A 17,600-nucleotide genomic window follows, 5' to 3' on the forward strand; every position below is an offset into this window, starting at 1 on the left:
GGACTAAAGGGAAGAAGTTGACAAACCCAGAAAAGTTCTTAATTTGCAAGGAATTTATGCATCATGTATGAGATGTATGAATATGCAACAGGCTATTGCTTTTAAAGATTATTCCTTTGTTCACAAGGCATGCTTATCGGGCTTAAGTGCCCGAGAGCATCCGGACGCCCGTAATTCTTTGCTTTTCATTGTCTTGTAATTGTCCTAACTCTAAATTTTCATTACTCTAATTGTATTACTGTTTTTATAACTATTTTATTATTATTAAACTTTTAAAATTTTAAAAACCAAGTGATTGGCATTTATAACACTGACCACTCTTGATGTGATGGTTTACCTGAAAAAAGAAAGAACTACAGAGGTGATAAATCAAGCTGTGATACGAGATTGAGTTTTTGGATGCTGCTGGGACTGGAGCTTCCTCAGCAGCGGTTGATGTCTTCTGCTCATTTGAACACTTCAGGGGCGTACTGCCATAGATGCCCGTGTCTTCTTCCCTCCTCCTCAGCAGAAACTGGTATCGTTTTTATCAGCTTTCTCATTTTTATTTTCTAATCCTAGGAGGAAATTCTTGAGTGGATAAAGAAATAAATTTAAAAGGCAGCAAGAATATAGTCCCCTTTCCACTAGTGAGTGCCACTGAGGGCATTAATGATGCTGATAAAAATTTGTGAAACCTAAGAGGATTTTTGCTTTCATTTACTTTAAACTGTTTGAATAAGCTAAAAGTATGTAGAAATCTGGATGAAAGCTGTAATTCTCCCCTTTTCCTCCCTCTATCCTGATCTGGAGCAGAGGCACTACCTCAAATTATTTGTGTCTCAGAAAATGCCAAAACAAGCAGCAGAGCCAAGAGTCAGGCAACAGCCTCTGCTGTATGTGGGGCTGATTGTTTCCACTGCTGCCATATGCTTTGTGTTCTTCCAGTTCTAAAATTCATGGAAAACAACTCCCTGAGTAGTCTCAGCTGTAAATGAATGCAACTACTGCACACAAATAACTGAAGCATTTAAACCCTGTGTTAATATAAAGCCTTTTTGTAATATTTTCATCTGTAGTCCTCCCGTGAAGCCTTTGCTGCCTGATTTTTTTACTACATAATAGCTTTTGTGTAAGCTTTGTAAAATCACAACAAAATATAAGCTGCTGTTGCAGCTTACACAGATTTCTTGTGGAAGAAGGCCTTAACAATAAGTATTTTGCTTTTGCTTGCAGCTGAGACTGGCCTGAAATGCTGCTAGTGGTGCACAGAGAGATGCTGGATCCCGCTCTTTGCTCTCACACTCTGCTCTGGAGGGTCTGGCATCCAAAGTGTTCCACCAGCCTTTAATGTGAACTGGCAGAGAGTGACTTGGGCAGCTCTGCTGTGAGCAGTGAGGAATTCAGGTTTGTTTTTCTTTGGTCTGGGAGCAGGGGTAGCGTGGGCACTTCACGGCTTTTTGGGGTCTGGTTTTGTCAAAGGCAAGGTGAACGTGCTCATCTGGGGAGGTCATGAAACTCAGACAATTTTACAAGTATGGAGGGGCTGATGGGCTGTAAGTGAAGCAGACAGAGTGGTCCCAGTGTGGGCTACCCTTCTGGCATTGCTTTTCCTTTCTGAGGGTGAAAGCTTGCCAGGGGTGAAGCTTCCCACCGCTCTCCCACGCAGCTGGTTCTGTGCTTAGGTCTCTAACAAAGTTCCATCTGTGCTGGCTTCCTCCTCCTCCTCCCCATCTGGCAAATCCACTCACTACCCTGCCTACAGAAAGCCAGCCTGGATGGTTTCCTTCTGCTCTTGGTGCCTTATTCCTGGAGGTAGCAGGAACTGGAAAGCAACACTGAATCACCGTCTCAATCAGTTCTACCTCCCATCACATGACAGGGCTTATCCACTTCCTGCTATTCCCAGTCTGTCCACCAAACCCTACAGGGAGTCTAGGAAGGAATTCTGGGGAGTCACAATCGATGCACTTGGACTCAAGGCATAGGGACAATGATATTTTGCTTTGGGAAATGAGGCTGACATGTCCACCTTAATGGAAATATGACTGCACAAAAGTTCCACAGAGATGTTGCAGTCAGGGTTCATGAGCCATTAATGTGATGCTTAAGCACAGATCTTGGAAATGGAGAATTCTCGTGGAATTTCATTTAAACCCTGCCTGCACCTTCCCCTAATGCTTTGTTGGGATGTGGAAGAGCTTTCCTGGCTGCTGAAATGGGAATTAGGCAGCACTAGCTTTTAGTTACTAATCCAGTAGCTGAAATGTTGATTGGAGGGAAAAAATGTCTGAAAGGTGTTCAAGCACCCTATCCTGATCTGTGCCTGAATTTAACATAAATTACACATCACAGACACAGCTTGACACAGGGACTCGATTGTGGACCTACCAGGAAAGGATTAACTGAAAAAACTGAGAGCATAAGGACTCCTGCACCATCCAGTAGTTATAAGAGAAATCTTAGCTGATGGTTGTAAACAACATTTTGCTTGACTGGGACTCTTTCTGTGTCCACAATCTTAAAGCCTGGCTGTTCCTGAGATTGCTGTTGGTGTGAGAAGTGAGTTTTTTTCGTAGGCAGAGACTGTCTGGAAAAACACAGGAGACAGAATGTTAGAGATGCATCTTTGTGCCTACTACTACTGATATTGCTATAGAGATTGAAATCAAACCCATATGGAAAACAGATATGGAAACATCAAGTTTTCCTGAATGATCTTCACCGTACTTTTCAGTGAATATAAAATAGGTTAAAGCTTCTTAAATAGGTTAAGCTTCTTATCCTAACAAATTGGGATGAAATTCTGTTATTTTACTGGGTAAATATTTGGGTCAGTTAGTTACTATTACAGAGTGATTAGATTGCTCAAGAGGCTTTGAAACAAATGTAACTAATGAATTAACCTCATTCAGGGAGTGTGAAATCTGTTCCAGGAGAAATGCCAACTAGTTCAAACAATACTAATTATGGAGTAGCAACAACAAGCGGCTGTCGGAGCTGTAGCTCATTCCCCAGTGCTCCTGTCAGAACTGGGAAAATGCTGTTCAGTACCCAACCTGCCTGAAAAAAAGGTGGCAAAAGCACCTGCTTTTCTGAAGGTAGGAGCACAGATCAAATCCCTGCTGCAAGGTCAAATTATCCTGCTTAAAGGGTCTTCTAATAAGAAGCGAGCCACATACCAGCACGGAGCTGCAGAACAGGGAACTAGCAATAACTCTGTGTGTTCACCATATGGGGAAAGGAATCTGAGAGTCACTTCTCAATTTTAGCCCCAGGGACTTGGATTTCCACTAACCTGAAACTTTCTGAAATGTTAAAATGAACTATCTTTCAAGCTGCCCGAGTTTTGGCTCCCCGTTGATCGAAGTTTCACTGTAAAACCATTTGCAACATTTGCAGATTTGCAGAACTACTATCTTCATTAAACCAAGGTCATTGTTCAGATCTGGAGTTGTACTGTGGCTTTGATCAGGCTGAGGATGGTCTGTGCTCTAGCTTGTGTTTTCAGTGAAAATAAATGGCTTCTTCACACAAGGCAGATTTTAGGTCCTAAATTCTACCTGAGCTACCCAAAGCTTAGAAGCTTCATTGCAGCAAAAACTCAACTCATATACAATAAAAAAAAAAAAAATTGTTCAATTGGTACCCCTGAGTCAGGGCTCAGCTAACATCCTGAATTTTATAGCAGAGCAAATCCAGTGACAGCTTCATATGCCAGCTCCAAGATACTCAGCACTTTATTGAGCTCTTATCATGGCTAAATATGATTACACTGAAAGTGTCTCTAAGCTTGTTGCTGTTGTCACTTCCTTGACAGAGAATCAATATTTGATTTGCCACATAATTCCATGTTAAGCTCAGGTCTCACTTCAGCTATGGCATGCTGACAGGGCTTGAAAAGTTATGGAATATTGTAGGCTCAATTGTTACCTTGGAACTTTCAGACACAGGCTATTGATTTAATGCAGGAAAACCACAGGAGAGGTCACTCTAGATTAGTTCAAGCTCATCCTTTAGAACAATTGCCTTAATGTTTAATAACATGTTCTATGCATAATGCTGTGACATGCAGTGGTAAGAAATTAAGAAGCAGGATAAAAAATTGATATAGTAAAGTCAAAACAAGTAGGTCTGGCAAAACCCTTGCTGGTGAAGGTCCCGCATGTCTTGTTTTAAGAGCATGACATTAGCCAACTGGCTAACCCAGCACTCCCCGAAATGCAGATTTTTGGTGACAGCTTGAAATCATTCCCCTGGTAAGGAAACAAACCATTTTCTTAGGTGTTAAGAGCAGTGTGAGCTGTTACTGATCAGTGAGGGGTATAAAAGAGCAGGAAAACAAAGCTGAGGATGGTAGTCGGGGCTGGTCATGGTACTTCCCTACATGGGTGAGAAATCCAGTTCTTTTTGCCTTTGAGACTTGTGCATGTAGTGCAGACATCACAAAAACAGCCAGCAGTAGGCTGTAGCTTCTTAGAATCCCAGAATCATTTCAGTTGGAAAAGACTTCCAAGATCAATCATCAAGTCCGACCTTTGACTGTCACTAGCCCGGAGCACTGAGTGCCACGTCCAGGCATTCCTTGAACACCTCCAGGGATGGGGACTCCACCACTTGCCTGGGCAGCTCGTTCCAATCCCTGAGCACCCTTTCCATGGGGAAATTCCTGCTGATGTCCACCCTGAACCTGCCCTGGCCCAGCCTGAGGCCGTTCCCTCTCCTCCTGTCCCTGTTCCCTGGAGCACAGCCCGACCCCCCGGCTGTCCCCTCCTGTCAGGAGTTGTGCAGAGCCACAGGGTCCCCCCTGAGCCTCCTTTTCTCCAGGCTGAGCCCCTTCCCAGCTCCCTCAGGCTCTCCTGGGGCTCCAGCCCCTTCCCTGGACATTCTCCAGCCCCTCAGTGTCCCTCTGGCTGTGAGTGCCCAGAACTGGCCACAGCCCTCAAGGGGCCTCAGCAGTGCCAGCCCATGGGACAGGCCCTGCCCTGGTCCTGCTGGCCATGGAGAAGAGAAAACAGGCACTCTCCTACAGCTGTGCAACAGGCAGCCTGTCCAAGAAGAAGAGTTCTGTCACCAACCCCACATTCTGTGGGAAGATGTGGTGGCTGTGTAGAATTGTTCACTTCAGCATCTATCAGAATGGTTATGGGCTCCCTGCAGCAGCTCTTGGAGTACAGCCCTGCTGCCTCTTACACACAGGTCTGAGTTTTCTACTGAATGTGTTTCCTTGGGTGTGTATTTGACATCAGCATCACCTGAATTTGTCTTTCCTCGGAACTTTTGACTTCAAAATCAGTGAGATTTAGCTGTGTAGGAAGCCCAGCCTTTCAGCTCGCTCATGTAAGGAGTTCCCCCCAGGGATGGCTTGCAGCCCAGCCAGCCCCTCGCCCCAGCGGACAGTATTCCTGAGCACTGTGGTGTCAGAAGGGGGTCTCCAAAGGGCTGGCATCTAGGACATGGTCACCATAGAAACTGGGGGGATTTGCTGTGACTCTGTCAGTTCTTTGAGCTGCTTAACAGCTCGCTGATAACAGCTCACAATCACACAGCTCAAGGAGCGTGGCAGAGACAGGGCTGCGTTGCAGTGCTGGCTGTGCACAGTTCCCAGCAAGAATTCCCTGGAAAGGCTCTCCTGCTCATGCCTTGTATGCATCACCTTGTTTGCCCCCTTCCTGTAGCTGCAGCTTCCTCATAAAAATGTAATAAAACCCCATGGGCTCTTTGTCTAGAGACAAGGAAGGGCTCCTGGCACATTTCCACCATCCCATTTTTCTTATGGTTTGACCAGGTTTGTCTGACCTAGTTCTGTTCATAAACTGGGCTTAATGGTGGAGTCCTGGAAACGTTCCCAGCTGCTAAAGCCTGGCTGTTCCCTCTGCAGTAATTAATTGCAGTTCAAAAGCCCTGCACCAGCCATGTATCATAACATTAACATAAAAAAACATGTTCTCTGGGATTCTAAGCTTTGATCAATCTTCTTATGGTGCCCAGACTTATATTCTATAGCACAAGAGCACCATGAGACCCTGCTCATCAATTGCTTGCTTCTAAGTACAGACTGAACTGGAAAATCTCTTTCCTGTGTACTGATTGCAGACCCGTTATCACAGCATAAAATGAAGCTTGGAATTGTTTTTATGAAGCTGGGTGTGATTTTTCATTCCAATCTAACTTTCCATCCACTTGCCAAAAAAAAAAAAAAAAAAAAAAAACACCCAGAAATGGGAGTTTAATGAGTTTAAACTTGATGCCCAATAATAAATTTAACTCCATGAGGTTCCTGGAGAGTGTTCAGCGAATATTAGAGACAGGGAGAATTTTTAGCACTACCTGCCTGACAAAGAGTCAACTTTTGGTTGAACTAAGGGTACCTAAGTAACACATCTTCAGCAGAGAGGGCAGGAGACTACTGTAAAGCCTATTGATGTCACTGTTTTATTAAAAAAAAAACAAAAAAAAAAAAAAAGGGATTTGAGCAAATATTCATGTGCTTAGCTACTGACTGTGTGAATTGTAGAGGAACCTCGTTTTGGCATTGCAGTTCCTGTGATGGTTCCTTTGGGATTTCCTGGCCCTGAACTGTGTCAGCTGCACTTGCTTCCAGCTTGCTGAGAAATGTGGAGCTAAGGCCAGGAGCTGGCCCAGAGCTCAGCCTGGGAGCTGCTGGGTACCTGCCCTGGCCAGTGGGGAAGGGTTTTCTGAAATGCTGCAGTTTGGGGAGGGTAGGCTGCTCCTTCTCAGGGTGCTCAGCCTGAGGTATATGTTTGATATTACTGCAGACCAATTCAATCCACATAATTTCCAGCAAGGGCTGGAATCCTTTGTGTAAAGAGCTCTTCTTCACAAGGATGCAAGTGACTGGAAGTTACAGTGAATCCTCCCCTGCATAATTTATATCCTCCTCTTCAGTACTCATTTCTCTTTACATGCAGTTCTAGCCCCTCAGCAGCATTCTTGAGGCTCATTAGCTCATGTGCAACCATTGAAGCAAGCTGGAGGATGAGATTTTAAAGCCTTCTGTTACCTAAGGTTAATACAGATTTTTTTTCCCCCAAAATAATCAGCTGCAGACCGGTGCCAGGACTCAGATGTAAGGGCTCAGATGTATTTTGTCTGATGGAAAAACATTTCCTGTGCTTTGTCAAGGTTGCTTACATCCCTTCTGCTGCCCTTGAGTTATTTGTTACAGCTTTCCTGACACCTGGAGCGGGACAAGCCGGTCCCTTGGCCCACATCTGAAGGTGGACAGTGTTAAAAGGAAAGGTCAAGTGTGGTTCAGTAGCTTTCAAAAGAGGCCTTGGGTATTTCAAGCACAACACTTCATTTAAAGTCAAAAGACTGAGTTGCAACACTCTTCAAAGAAAGAGAAGTTCTTACTTTTAGGACAGCTCCAGTGTCCCTGAAAGTGTTCCTGAGGCAGCGGAAGCACCTCGGATCTGCGGTGAGGAATGCTTTGCTTTCAAAGCCTGCAAAGCTGAAACGCCTCAAAGCTTAGCCTCAGCTTTGTCTACAGTTTCAGTTTGTGTCACTACTTTGAAATGCAAGATAAAATGTAGACTTAGGTCTCCTTGAACTCAAGCGACTTGAGGAAAGTACAGGCATGATGGAGCTGCACTTTGCAGGCAGGGAACTGGGAGGGAGGCATGTCCCTGCCCTTTGGCCTCAGTTCAATACAAAATGCAAGAGCCTGCTATTGACCCAGGTTTCAAGGGTCAAAAACCAGGGGAGTTTGGCACTAGTTTTCCCAAGAGTAGGCTGGATGGAGTAAGATGAAAGTATGGCATGGATTCTTACTCGCTCCTGTTCAATCACCCAAGCTGTCACAAGTTCAACTGCCTCCTTATCCTTGGGCCCTCAGCTGAATTTTGATGACCTAGGTGGGAAGTGTTTAAAGCTACCACTGCAGACTCCTCACTGCTCCAGCCAAGGCTGGAGAGTCTTGGTTGCACCAGAAACGTTTAAAGTCAAATCAACCATCATAAAATTTAATAAAGCCGCTGGAAAAATTCTCCAGTAGCAGCACTGCAGGTGTACTGTCTTGAGAACTATAAATGCTTATTTGTGTTTTATCTCTTCACTACTTGATTTTAAAAAGGTGTAGCAAACTCTTAAATATTCCCTGGAGAATCTTGGGAGTCCTGTAGTGTTAAGATATATGGAACCTGGGGTAGAGTACTCTGAAAGCTGAGATGAACTATTGCAGCAGTGGTTCTGTGTCTCAGCCTGGAAAACAGGATAGAAATATCATTCCTTGTGCAGCTGACAAACATATGTGCACATCTGCTGGAGCTATGCATGCCAAACAGACCTGGAACTGCTGTTGCCTTGCAGAACACGAAATCTGGATGGCAAATAGTTACCTAACATGAAATACTTGGCAGGAGTCTCAAAAGCTAATTTCATCTTTATGCTTTGTTCTTAAAGAGAAACAGGTTTAATTGGAAGTTAATACTTTTGTTAGAAGTATCATACTCTAGAGGATATAAATATGACTGGGTTTTAGGAATGGTATAAATCCGTGGGTGCAGGCTGTGGTCAGTTGGAATTAACAGAGTTAAGATCTCAAGCAAAAGGCTTCAGGATGCCAGTTCTCAATGCCAAGCTAAATTGCACATATCAAGTGCTTTCCTTCATGGCTTTCACATCCAAATAAACTTGTGAGTTCAGATAAGAATGTACTCCAAGGATGTACCAGTCCTGCCTGTAAACTTGGTTATCTGATGGCATTCTGAATAACTTACATGGATGAAAAAATTTGATTTCATGGCCCCAGACCCCTCCGTTGGGGGAGAGGAGTCAAAGTTCTACCTGGGCTGGGTGCACCTAAGGATCAGTGGCCTCAGTAGGTTACAGTTGCATTGAGTTCTGCATTCTGGAAGTAAACTGGCTATTCCAAGCAGAGGGAAGGATCCAATCTTTTCTCTAGGATAGTGGTTGGAGTCCCTTGAATGTTACAGTTCTCATGGCAGCCTGTTCTTTTTTAGGTTCTTCTGAAGCACAACGCATCATGTGGTAACTCTGCATCTTAAATTTTGTGAAAGCAATGCCAAGAGGAAGTGAGCCTCTAAGTGAAAATGGGGAAACCACTGGGAAGGACTGAGTAAGTGAAGTAATTCCATACCCAAAACAGCATTACAGCATTGCAAAGAAATACAGGGAAGTGAAGCGTCACTTCCCAGAAAAACTTCCCTCTGAAACAGTCAATTCATTTACTATGGAAAGAGTGAGTATTCTTAGAGTGACTTGGAGCTTCCTTTATTGCAGTAACCCAAACTAACATGTAGTGAAGTTGTTGGTTCCTCTAAACAATCCACCTAGAAACCTTTCAAAGGGATTTCAGATATTTCTGGGAAGAGTTCAGAGCAAAACAGGCATGAAAACGATTCCATAAATTGGTCGGTTTGGTGCTTGTAAAGACAAACCATGGCACACATGAACTTTCAGCATTCCACTGGTTATGATCCTGCACTGCCCACCTCATGGATCACCTGGCACACGAATGCCCTGGGAAAGGAGTCTGGCCTGTTGTGGCCACTGGCACAGAGCACCGGGCAAACAATTGCTGTTGGAAGAGGAGTTGCCTTCTTCTGTTAGGCAGCCGGGTAACACCAGGGTTCCTCCTGTGTAAAAAGGGCAAACACTGCAAAGTGTTCCAAAATATAAGGAGAGCCAATTTTAAAATGTCTGTCAGGATAGAAGTGCATCTGTCTTCTTGCTGAACTGTGTTGAACCTGCTAAAAGTGCTCTAAGCTTCCCTCAGCTGCCCCAAAGTACCTGTGTAACAGTGACAGAAACAGGGCATTGCTACAAAAAAATCATCCCAGCAATGGCCAAAGTGTGCTCTGCAAGGATTTTAACACAAAAAAGGTAACAAGGAGGTACAAGGAGGGGAATAATTCACTATGCATGTGGTTGAACAGAACTTTTTGCCCCAAATTCTTGCTTAATTCTCCAAGAAGAGGTCATTTGGCATTTGAGGTTAACAGACTCATTGGGAGAGCTTGTGACTGATGCTGGCATAAAGTAATGGTCCACTTTTAGTCCTGTTTCTATCCATGATGTAATAAGATGTAACAGAATGATGGGTTGTCTCACATCTCAGGCTTTATTAATCATCTGAACAATTGTTATAACTTGGCATCATGGACATGATGGAAGAGCAGCTTTTGTGTCCTGCCAGCCCCTTCCCATCATTCTGACCTGCTGTTTGAAGTAAGAAGACTGGAATTCTTAGTGTCAGTGGATACGACCAGTCCCAGTGTCTGTCATCAGGCTGCCTTCTGAAGAGTCCTGGGGGTGATATTCACCATTTCTCTGCTCAGAATAAACCATAAAAATGTGTTAAAAGTTGACTGGATCAGGTCTAACCAAGCTAATGATGAACTCTTACAAGCAAATAGTTTTCTCTGTGAATTAGACTTTAGACTTCAATTCTCTCAGCTGAAAGAAAGAAAACATCCCAGTATTTCATGAGCTCTTGCTTTGGGACAAATAATTTCTCATCTCATGCAAATTGCTTGCGAGTTGTACAATATCCTTGCAAAGATAAAAAAGGGAAATAAAATAACTGGAGAAGCTATTTGAGAGTTTCTCATTCTTAGGTGTTTTTTTACGGTAGATTTTCTTGCAAGAAAGTCTGTTGGGAGGACACAATTTCAGGCAATCAATCTGAAGACTGCTGAGACTTTGCCAGAGAAAGTTTTCTGTAAACACACCTAAACTTAGTGAAAGTTCTTGTTGTCACATTTCCTCTGCTGAGCACAGGCAACCTCACTGCTGCAGGCCAGTTGCACATTTTCTACAAAGCAACTGAAGAAACCCCATTTTGTTCGGTTGGAAATGACAAGGTGCAGTTGGTTCATGTGGGCACAAGGCTGAGGAAATACAAGCCTACACTATTCATGACCAATCTGTCAGTGTGGTCACCTCCTGTGTTTACCTGCTCTGAATTTTCATGTGTAATGAGCTCTCTTCAGACAATTTAGCATTCTGAAATGGGCTGTAGTTGTGTGGAAACGTGAGTTGTGTGATGACCAAACACAAAAAGGGAATTGGACATAATATTATGCTACTTTTCATAAGTCGATAGTCCATGTGCATTTGAATATTGCACATCTGTCTAATGGCAGGAATGGGAAGAGCTCAGAGGGAAAAGCAAAGCTGGAGACCTGCTTCTATTTTTGTTGTTGTTTCAAGCAGAGATTTCTTAGGTAAGTTACTAAATACCAAAAACTATACCTAAGCTGAAGCTGGTTGTGCCTGGGGGAGTCATGGTGTGAGTCTTTCCATGTCCTTAGCTGGACAGCTTCTTTTGGTCACACCAAACTGGGCTGTCAGACTGAACTCACCTTTTCTGTGATCTGGCCAGGTGGTCCCTGCTGAGCACTTCTAAGAGGTTATAGCACAATGACAGTTTCTCAGTCACAGTGTTAAGCTGGGTGCTGATTAACTTGGGTTGGTCAAGGGAACAGAGAGCCATGCCAGTTTAAAACTTCCCAACATGCAGCTTGCCATCTCACTAATTAGGAGGATGTATTAATTTGCTGGAAACAGAACTCTAACCACATCCAGAGAGAAAAGCATGCACTGTAGAAAAAGTATACACTTAGACTCCAGCACTCTGCTAAACTAATTCTGTCTGATGAAGCATACAGTGACATTTGACTGACCTTGTCAGCTGGAGGGGTGAATGGATAAAAGAAATGAGCTTTCAGTCTCTGGCTGAACATATTTAATATGCTGGGTAGGAGGTCAGTATGACTCATCCTTTCCGTTTGCTGGATGGCCTGGGATTTGCAGAGAAAAATCTGTGCTTCTGTCGAATCTTTCCAGAGATGTTAATGCTTCCTGGTACTTGAATCCTCCACAGGTGCCCTTTCCAAACTGATACCAGGTTCTGTAAAGCTGCCACTCTTTTACCACAGCTCTCTAAGTGTGATTTAGTGCCAGTATTGGAGCCAGGATTCCCCCATGCCAAAAGGCCAGGAGCTGACTGCATTCCTTTACATGCCATGGGCCACTGCAGCTTCAGAGAGCACCAGCCTGGGTCCTGCCATCCAGATCATGGAGCTGCTTCTGGAAGGTTCTCCCCTAGCTTGGCCCTGATCTAAGTTACACTGCCCTGAAGATGGAAAATGCCATGTGGCTTTTGTGCTGAACCAAAATGTCATATACCGAGACCGCCTGGCTTGAAGAAGGCAGTGGGCTCAGCACGGGTCTGGTGCTGCCCAGGTAACAGCAAACTCTGAGAAGAAGCAGCACTTGGCTCTTCCTGCCTCACTGAGAGGTGCCTCAGCTTCATAACCTGCTTCTAAAAACAGGTCCCTGAGGAAACAGTGCACTGTACATTAAGATCTCCACAGGAGTTTAATTAGGTGCTGTCCTTTGAGAAATGCACTTTTCTTCTCAAGACTTTTAGAACTGGGCCTCTGGTTCTTAATTATCTTGTTCTTTTGACTGGGACAGCTAAATAATTATGATCCAGGCTGGCTGAATGAATGTTGATGTTCTTAAAAGCAATCAGCCACCCATTGCTCTGACAAAAAGTGTGATAATGTAATAACCAAGCCTTGCAAGAGAGAAATGGGAATACAAAATGAAAAATGTTCGCACAAGTTTGCCTGGGAATTAACTGAGTCAGCTCTACCTTGGAAGAGGATATGAGTCCTCAGTGTTCCAGCTGAAACTGTAAGTGATTTCTAAATGAGCATGACATCAAGTGAGCAGAAACCTAATCAGTAATTGATAGATCCAGTTGCATGTCCCTGTCACCACTGTCTCAGATATGCAGCCTGGATTGAGCCTCTGAGGCCTTAGTGCAGCCTCTCAGCAGCCTTAACTGCACTCCAGTGCTGTTGGAGGCCTCATTATGCTCACAGCTATGAAAGCTGAACCCCCAAAGTGAGAAAGAGGGCAGCAGTAAAGTACAAATTTATTCAGCACCTCGGCCATTATCAGCTTGCATAGAACTGCTAAATGCAAAAGAAGGCGACAGAGGATTTACGGTATGCGAAGGGATAATCTTGGCCTTTTTTTCTTTTTGTCCCAGCTGTCTAGACAGCTAGACAAATGCCAGGTTCATTTCTTAAGACCCTGACTGCAAGATATTTTAACATTTCATCCTTTATCTTGAGTGCAATCTGCCCAGATTGTCTGGTAGTTATTGATCGTATAGCCAACAGACTTGGAGGTTTTCCAATTCCTTGAAAAAAGTAAAATGTACCCCTGACCATGATGATAGTGAGTTTGGTGTGCTTCTAAGTTGATGAACAAAATATAAAGGTGGCTGAAGTTGTGAAAATAGTGTTGGAGCAATGAAACACTTGAGCAGATTAGTGTGAATGCCAGCTGTAAGACCAGACCTCCTTGTACTGATAGACGAGCTCTCGGACTAGGAAGCAAAACAGAAGGAGAGTTCAGAAAAATTGTAAGATTCAGCTTTACTTAGTGCTCATCCTACATTGGAAATGAGAGTATGGAGAAATGGGAATACCCTCATAGCTGTGCAGTTCTCTGTCTCACCCTTCTCCCCGCCCAGTTCTGCTGTCAATGTCAATCTTCACCAATCTGGTGCATGAAGAAGTGTTTTTTAGGTGTGAGAGCAAACACCAGACTTCCCCAATATGTTTCTCTGTGCCGTGTGTCTGTTGCAGTCTTGCTCAGGGCTTAGTTTCTGCTTCTGACAGACTCCACCAAGCCCTGACTGGAGTCGTAGTATTTGAAATTCAATAGGTGGCTGCTGGGGAAAGCCTTTCCAAGACAGAAACCCAGTGTAATTCACACTGTTCTGCTTGAAAGGAGCTGTGTTTGGATTGAGCACCAGCATTTGGCACAATATGATGGAGCAGGAGGCAGTAGCACTGCAGACATATGATGGATAACAAGCTTGTGGCTCAGAGCAGTTGCTCGCATCAGACCTATGGAAATCCATAGTGTGTGATTTAACACTTGCTAAGAAGCAGAATCTCAAAAAGCTGTTCACAAACAGGCAAGGAAAGCCGGGTAATGGTCTGTAATGATGGCTCTCACAGAGAACTTGCTGCCCAAGCCTTCATAAGAAGCCATCTGCCACACTGAGGGAGCACAGTGGAGCTCCATCCTGATCCCTAATGTGGGGCATGGCCTGCAGGGCAGCCGATGGAAACCTGGCTATGACATTCCTTTGATGTAGCCGGGATTGTTAGCCCCACTGAATCCACAAAGCAAAATTTTAATGTGCTTTGCCAGGGGTTTGTTGTGCCCAGCCTTGGGGTGCCACAGCTGAAACAGCTTCATGGCCTGCTGCAGATGCAGGAAAGGTCATGGAATCATCAGAGAATGCTTTGGTTGGGAAGGAACCTTAAAGATCATCTTGTTCCATGCTCCTGCCATGGGCAGGGATGCTCCCGTGTGTCTCAGACTATCCTGTGCCTATCCCCTTGTCCCTGATTGAAAAGCAAGATGTATTCTATTTGCCATCTGTATGGCAGTTGTCTTGTGTGAAGTGGGCAGTTGTTCCTTATCTCTTCCACAATCAATCCTCCCTCTGGAAAGACATCTGCTGATAGTGGGCCACTGCAAGACTGAAAAGAACTGTAACATGCCATTGTGAGATGCTCCGCCCAGAGGGAGGAGCCAAGCATCCCTACCTGCATGTATGGTCTTGAACTTCTGGCCCAGGAGCAAAGCTATTTCTGCGCTGGATTTTCCCAGAGGAACAGCTGCCTCTTCCACTGCCTCTTCAGAGGAAGACTGCACCCTTTTCCACAAGATCACTTCTCCAACAGAACCACACCTGACACTCCGGGAGGACTGCAGCCACAATTCCAATTGGACTGCTACCAACACCCTGTCCACCAGGGTGTCAGGTTGTATTCTGACTCTGTCAGTGTTGTTTTGGTTCACTGCATTGTTTATTTTATCTGTTATTTCCTTCCCTAATAAAGAACTGGTATTCCTGCTCCCATATTTTTACCTGAGAGCCCCCCTTAATTTCAAATTTATAACAATTCAGAGGGAAGAGGTCTACATTTTTCCATTTCAGGGGCGGCTCCTGCCTTCCTTAGCAGACAGCTGTCTTTCCAAACCAAGACATCCCTTTGCAGAATTCATGAGGAAAACCTAGTCATGCTTCACTCCTGCATCTTAAACATTAGATTTCTAATTGGAACCAGAAGGTTGTCACCTTGCATGGATCATCGACGTAAGGATGCAGTAAAGCACAGACTTCTACACATTTAGTAGCAGAAATGTCAAGCTCAGACAAACAGCACCCAGGTTTGGTATGACGGAGAGCACCAGTTATGCTTTGTTAAGGCGTCACATTGGAAGACAGGATGGGATACTGGGAGCTGGAAATAATTAGCTGATGGGCTTTCATGCTGTACTTGAAATTTGTTTTCACTGTTCAAGCAAAACCACTCCACTGTCCTTAGACAAGAAGAAAACCTTTTCCTTCAGCCTCTGACCCTGTTCCTTGCTTCCATTCCCTTCCAAATTTGGATTTTAGCTTGAGTTTTGAGAGCTGTTGTGTTCCCTAGAAGATCTGATGTGTAGTGCAGCTGTGCTTTTTCATTGGTTGAGGGGGACCCCAGAAATTAACTTCCAAATAATCAATGCATAGGGGGCATCCAAAGTAGAAATCTGCCCTGGCTTCAACAGGAGCCAGGAATTTATTCCTTTAAGTGAAGGAATGCTTGTTCTTGGCAGTCAGGGAACAGCATTATCTTCTGTAAAGATACTGGAGAGGTGTGAGCAGGGAGCTTGATCTACTGTATGGGAATGCTGTGGTGGTGGGCAGTGTAGCTTAAACCTGGCTGCCAGGCCTGTCCTAACCAGAACTACTTTCTTTCCCTTGTAAGCCAGATTAGAAAGTAAAACTACTCATATATTCAAACACTCTAAACTTTCTGAGAAATGATCCTGTTTCAAGAGCACATCTGTTTTCCACACGGATGAGCCTGTCTTTCCAACTGCAGTTGCCTTTTTATTCTGGATGTTGGCAATGCCCACTTCTAACAGACTTTGTTGGGAATGGGCCTGCCAGCTTCAGGCTAGCTGTGCACCAGAGCAGCCGTTCTTAGGAGTCAGTGATGTACTCACAACCTCAGTCAGACACTCTTGAACACGGTAAGAAGACATCTTTTGAATGAAATGGACTGAGTCTTGGTGTACTGAGGAATTGAAGCACAAAATTGTGTCTTTTTGATCCATTTTCCCCTGAAATCCTGAGTGCTATCTTTTTAATTGTCTGGGAATCGGCGACTCCTCTGTGAATGGCATGGTCACAGCTGACAGCCCTGCCTGTGAAATCTCTTCCCTGCTCTTCAGATCCTTCTAAGTCATTTCCCACAACCATATGGTTGTCATGAAGATTTAACCTCTATTCTCAGAGGGGCTTTCACTTCCACGAGCAGCGGAGAAGCTGCCCTGTGCTTTCCCAGCAAGTACAACTGGCACGGATTTGTAACATCACCAGAAAAGATGCAAGCTCCTTTCTGAGAAATCCAATCACTAAAAGGACAGAACATGAGGAAGAAGAAAGCTGAAATGAGCCCCTTGCACAAGCAGGGAGATTCTTGTCTGTGACAAATGATGGAAACTACCCGATAATTTTGGTAATGAAGGTCCAAATGTAGGAAGTGAAGTGCATCATAATTCCCTGGGTCTGTTGCTGCTTAGTTTCTTATGGCTGCATCTCATTTTCAAAAGGCTGGACCATAACACTGCTCTGGGCTCTGTAGCCATCCTGCCAGAGGCTCGAGGCAGAGATAAGTCACTTAATATTTTTATCTCATCAGACATATGTTTGTTATGAGACTCCTGCACTGGGAGAGCCCTTCTTCAAAATTTGCATTATCCCACCTTGACTGATGAGTTTAGAGTTGACGTGGGGAAGTGCCATTATGCCAAAGCTGAATGAATTTTATAAGTTTACTCAGCCCATATTTTCATTTAGTCTTTCACACCAACTCCCCTTAATATTCATCTTTGCGTGCAGGTTTTCAGGTCAGGCTCAGACTGTCAGTGTTATGTGCTGTGTGTACATGAAAGGAATATTTTCAGAGTGGTAGCTGTGGTGGCAGCAGGAGATTTCTAAGAATACATCTCATAGTAGGTGTGTTGTACCTTCAGTGTCTTCTCAGAGCACTGTAAATATGGGACTGAACTGTTACCAGCAGCTACTCCCTCCCCCAGGCTCGTATTACTTAGGGAAAGCAACACTAATTTGTTTCTGTATAATAAGGTTTACTCACTGCTTGATGTCACTGAGCTTCACAAACTTCTGAGCATGCTAGATTCAAACACATAAAGCACAATATTATAGATGTGTTGTTGAAATTTGAATGAAAGGATAAGCAAACCAGCCCGGAAAAGGAATTCTCTCAGAGGCACAAGGCATTTTGTGCTGATTCCATTAAGGATTTTATGAGTTTAGCTATGGCTAAGCATAATGCTTTTACAGGGAGCAGCAGTGTGATGGATGATGATTTTTAGAAGCGAAATAGCAGTGCTGCTCTTCAGCTGTGCTTAGAGCTGCTTACCAGCTCTCCTCCTGAGGCTTAATTAAAAGGAATATACTGTCCATCTCCATATGGAAATACTGGCATTCTAGAAACATCTGCTCACTTTGATCTTTGTGA

General features: G+C 44.2%; 1 long non-coding RNA gene across 1 annotated transcript; it reads left to right on the plus strand.

Annotated features, from left to right (window-relative positions):
* Positions 1-559: 559 nt before the first annotated feature.
* On the plus strand, positions 560-11,185 carry LOC137477650 (uncharacterized). The gene is made up of 3 exons (XR_011001126.1): positions 560-629; positions 1,216-1,373; positions 11,109-11,185. It is a non-coding gene; the product is annotated as an uncharacterized lncRNA (long non-coding RNA).
* Positions 11,186-17,600: the final 6,415 nt, after the last annotated feature.

The sequence above is a fragment of the Anomalospiza imberbis genome, chromosome 7 (genome assembly GCF_031753505.1).
Source record: "Anomalospiza imberbis isolate Cuckoo-Finch-1a 21T00152 chromosome 7, ASM3175350v1, whole genome shotgun sequence".
Classification (NCBI taxonomy): Eukaryota; Metazoa; Chordata; class Aves; order Passeriformes; family Viduidae; genus Anomalospiza; species Anomalospiza imberbis.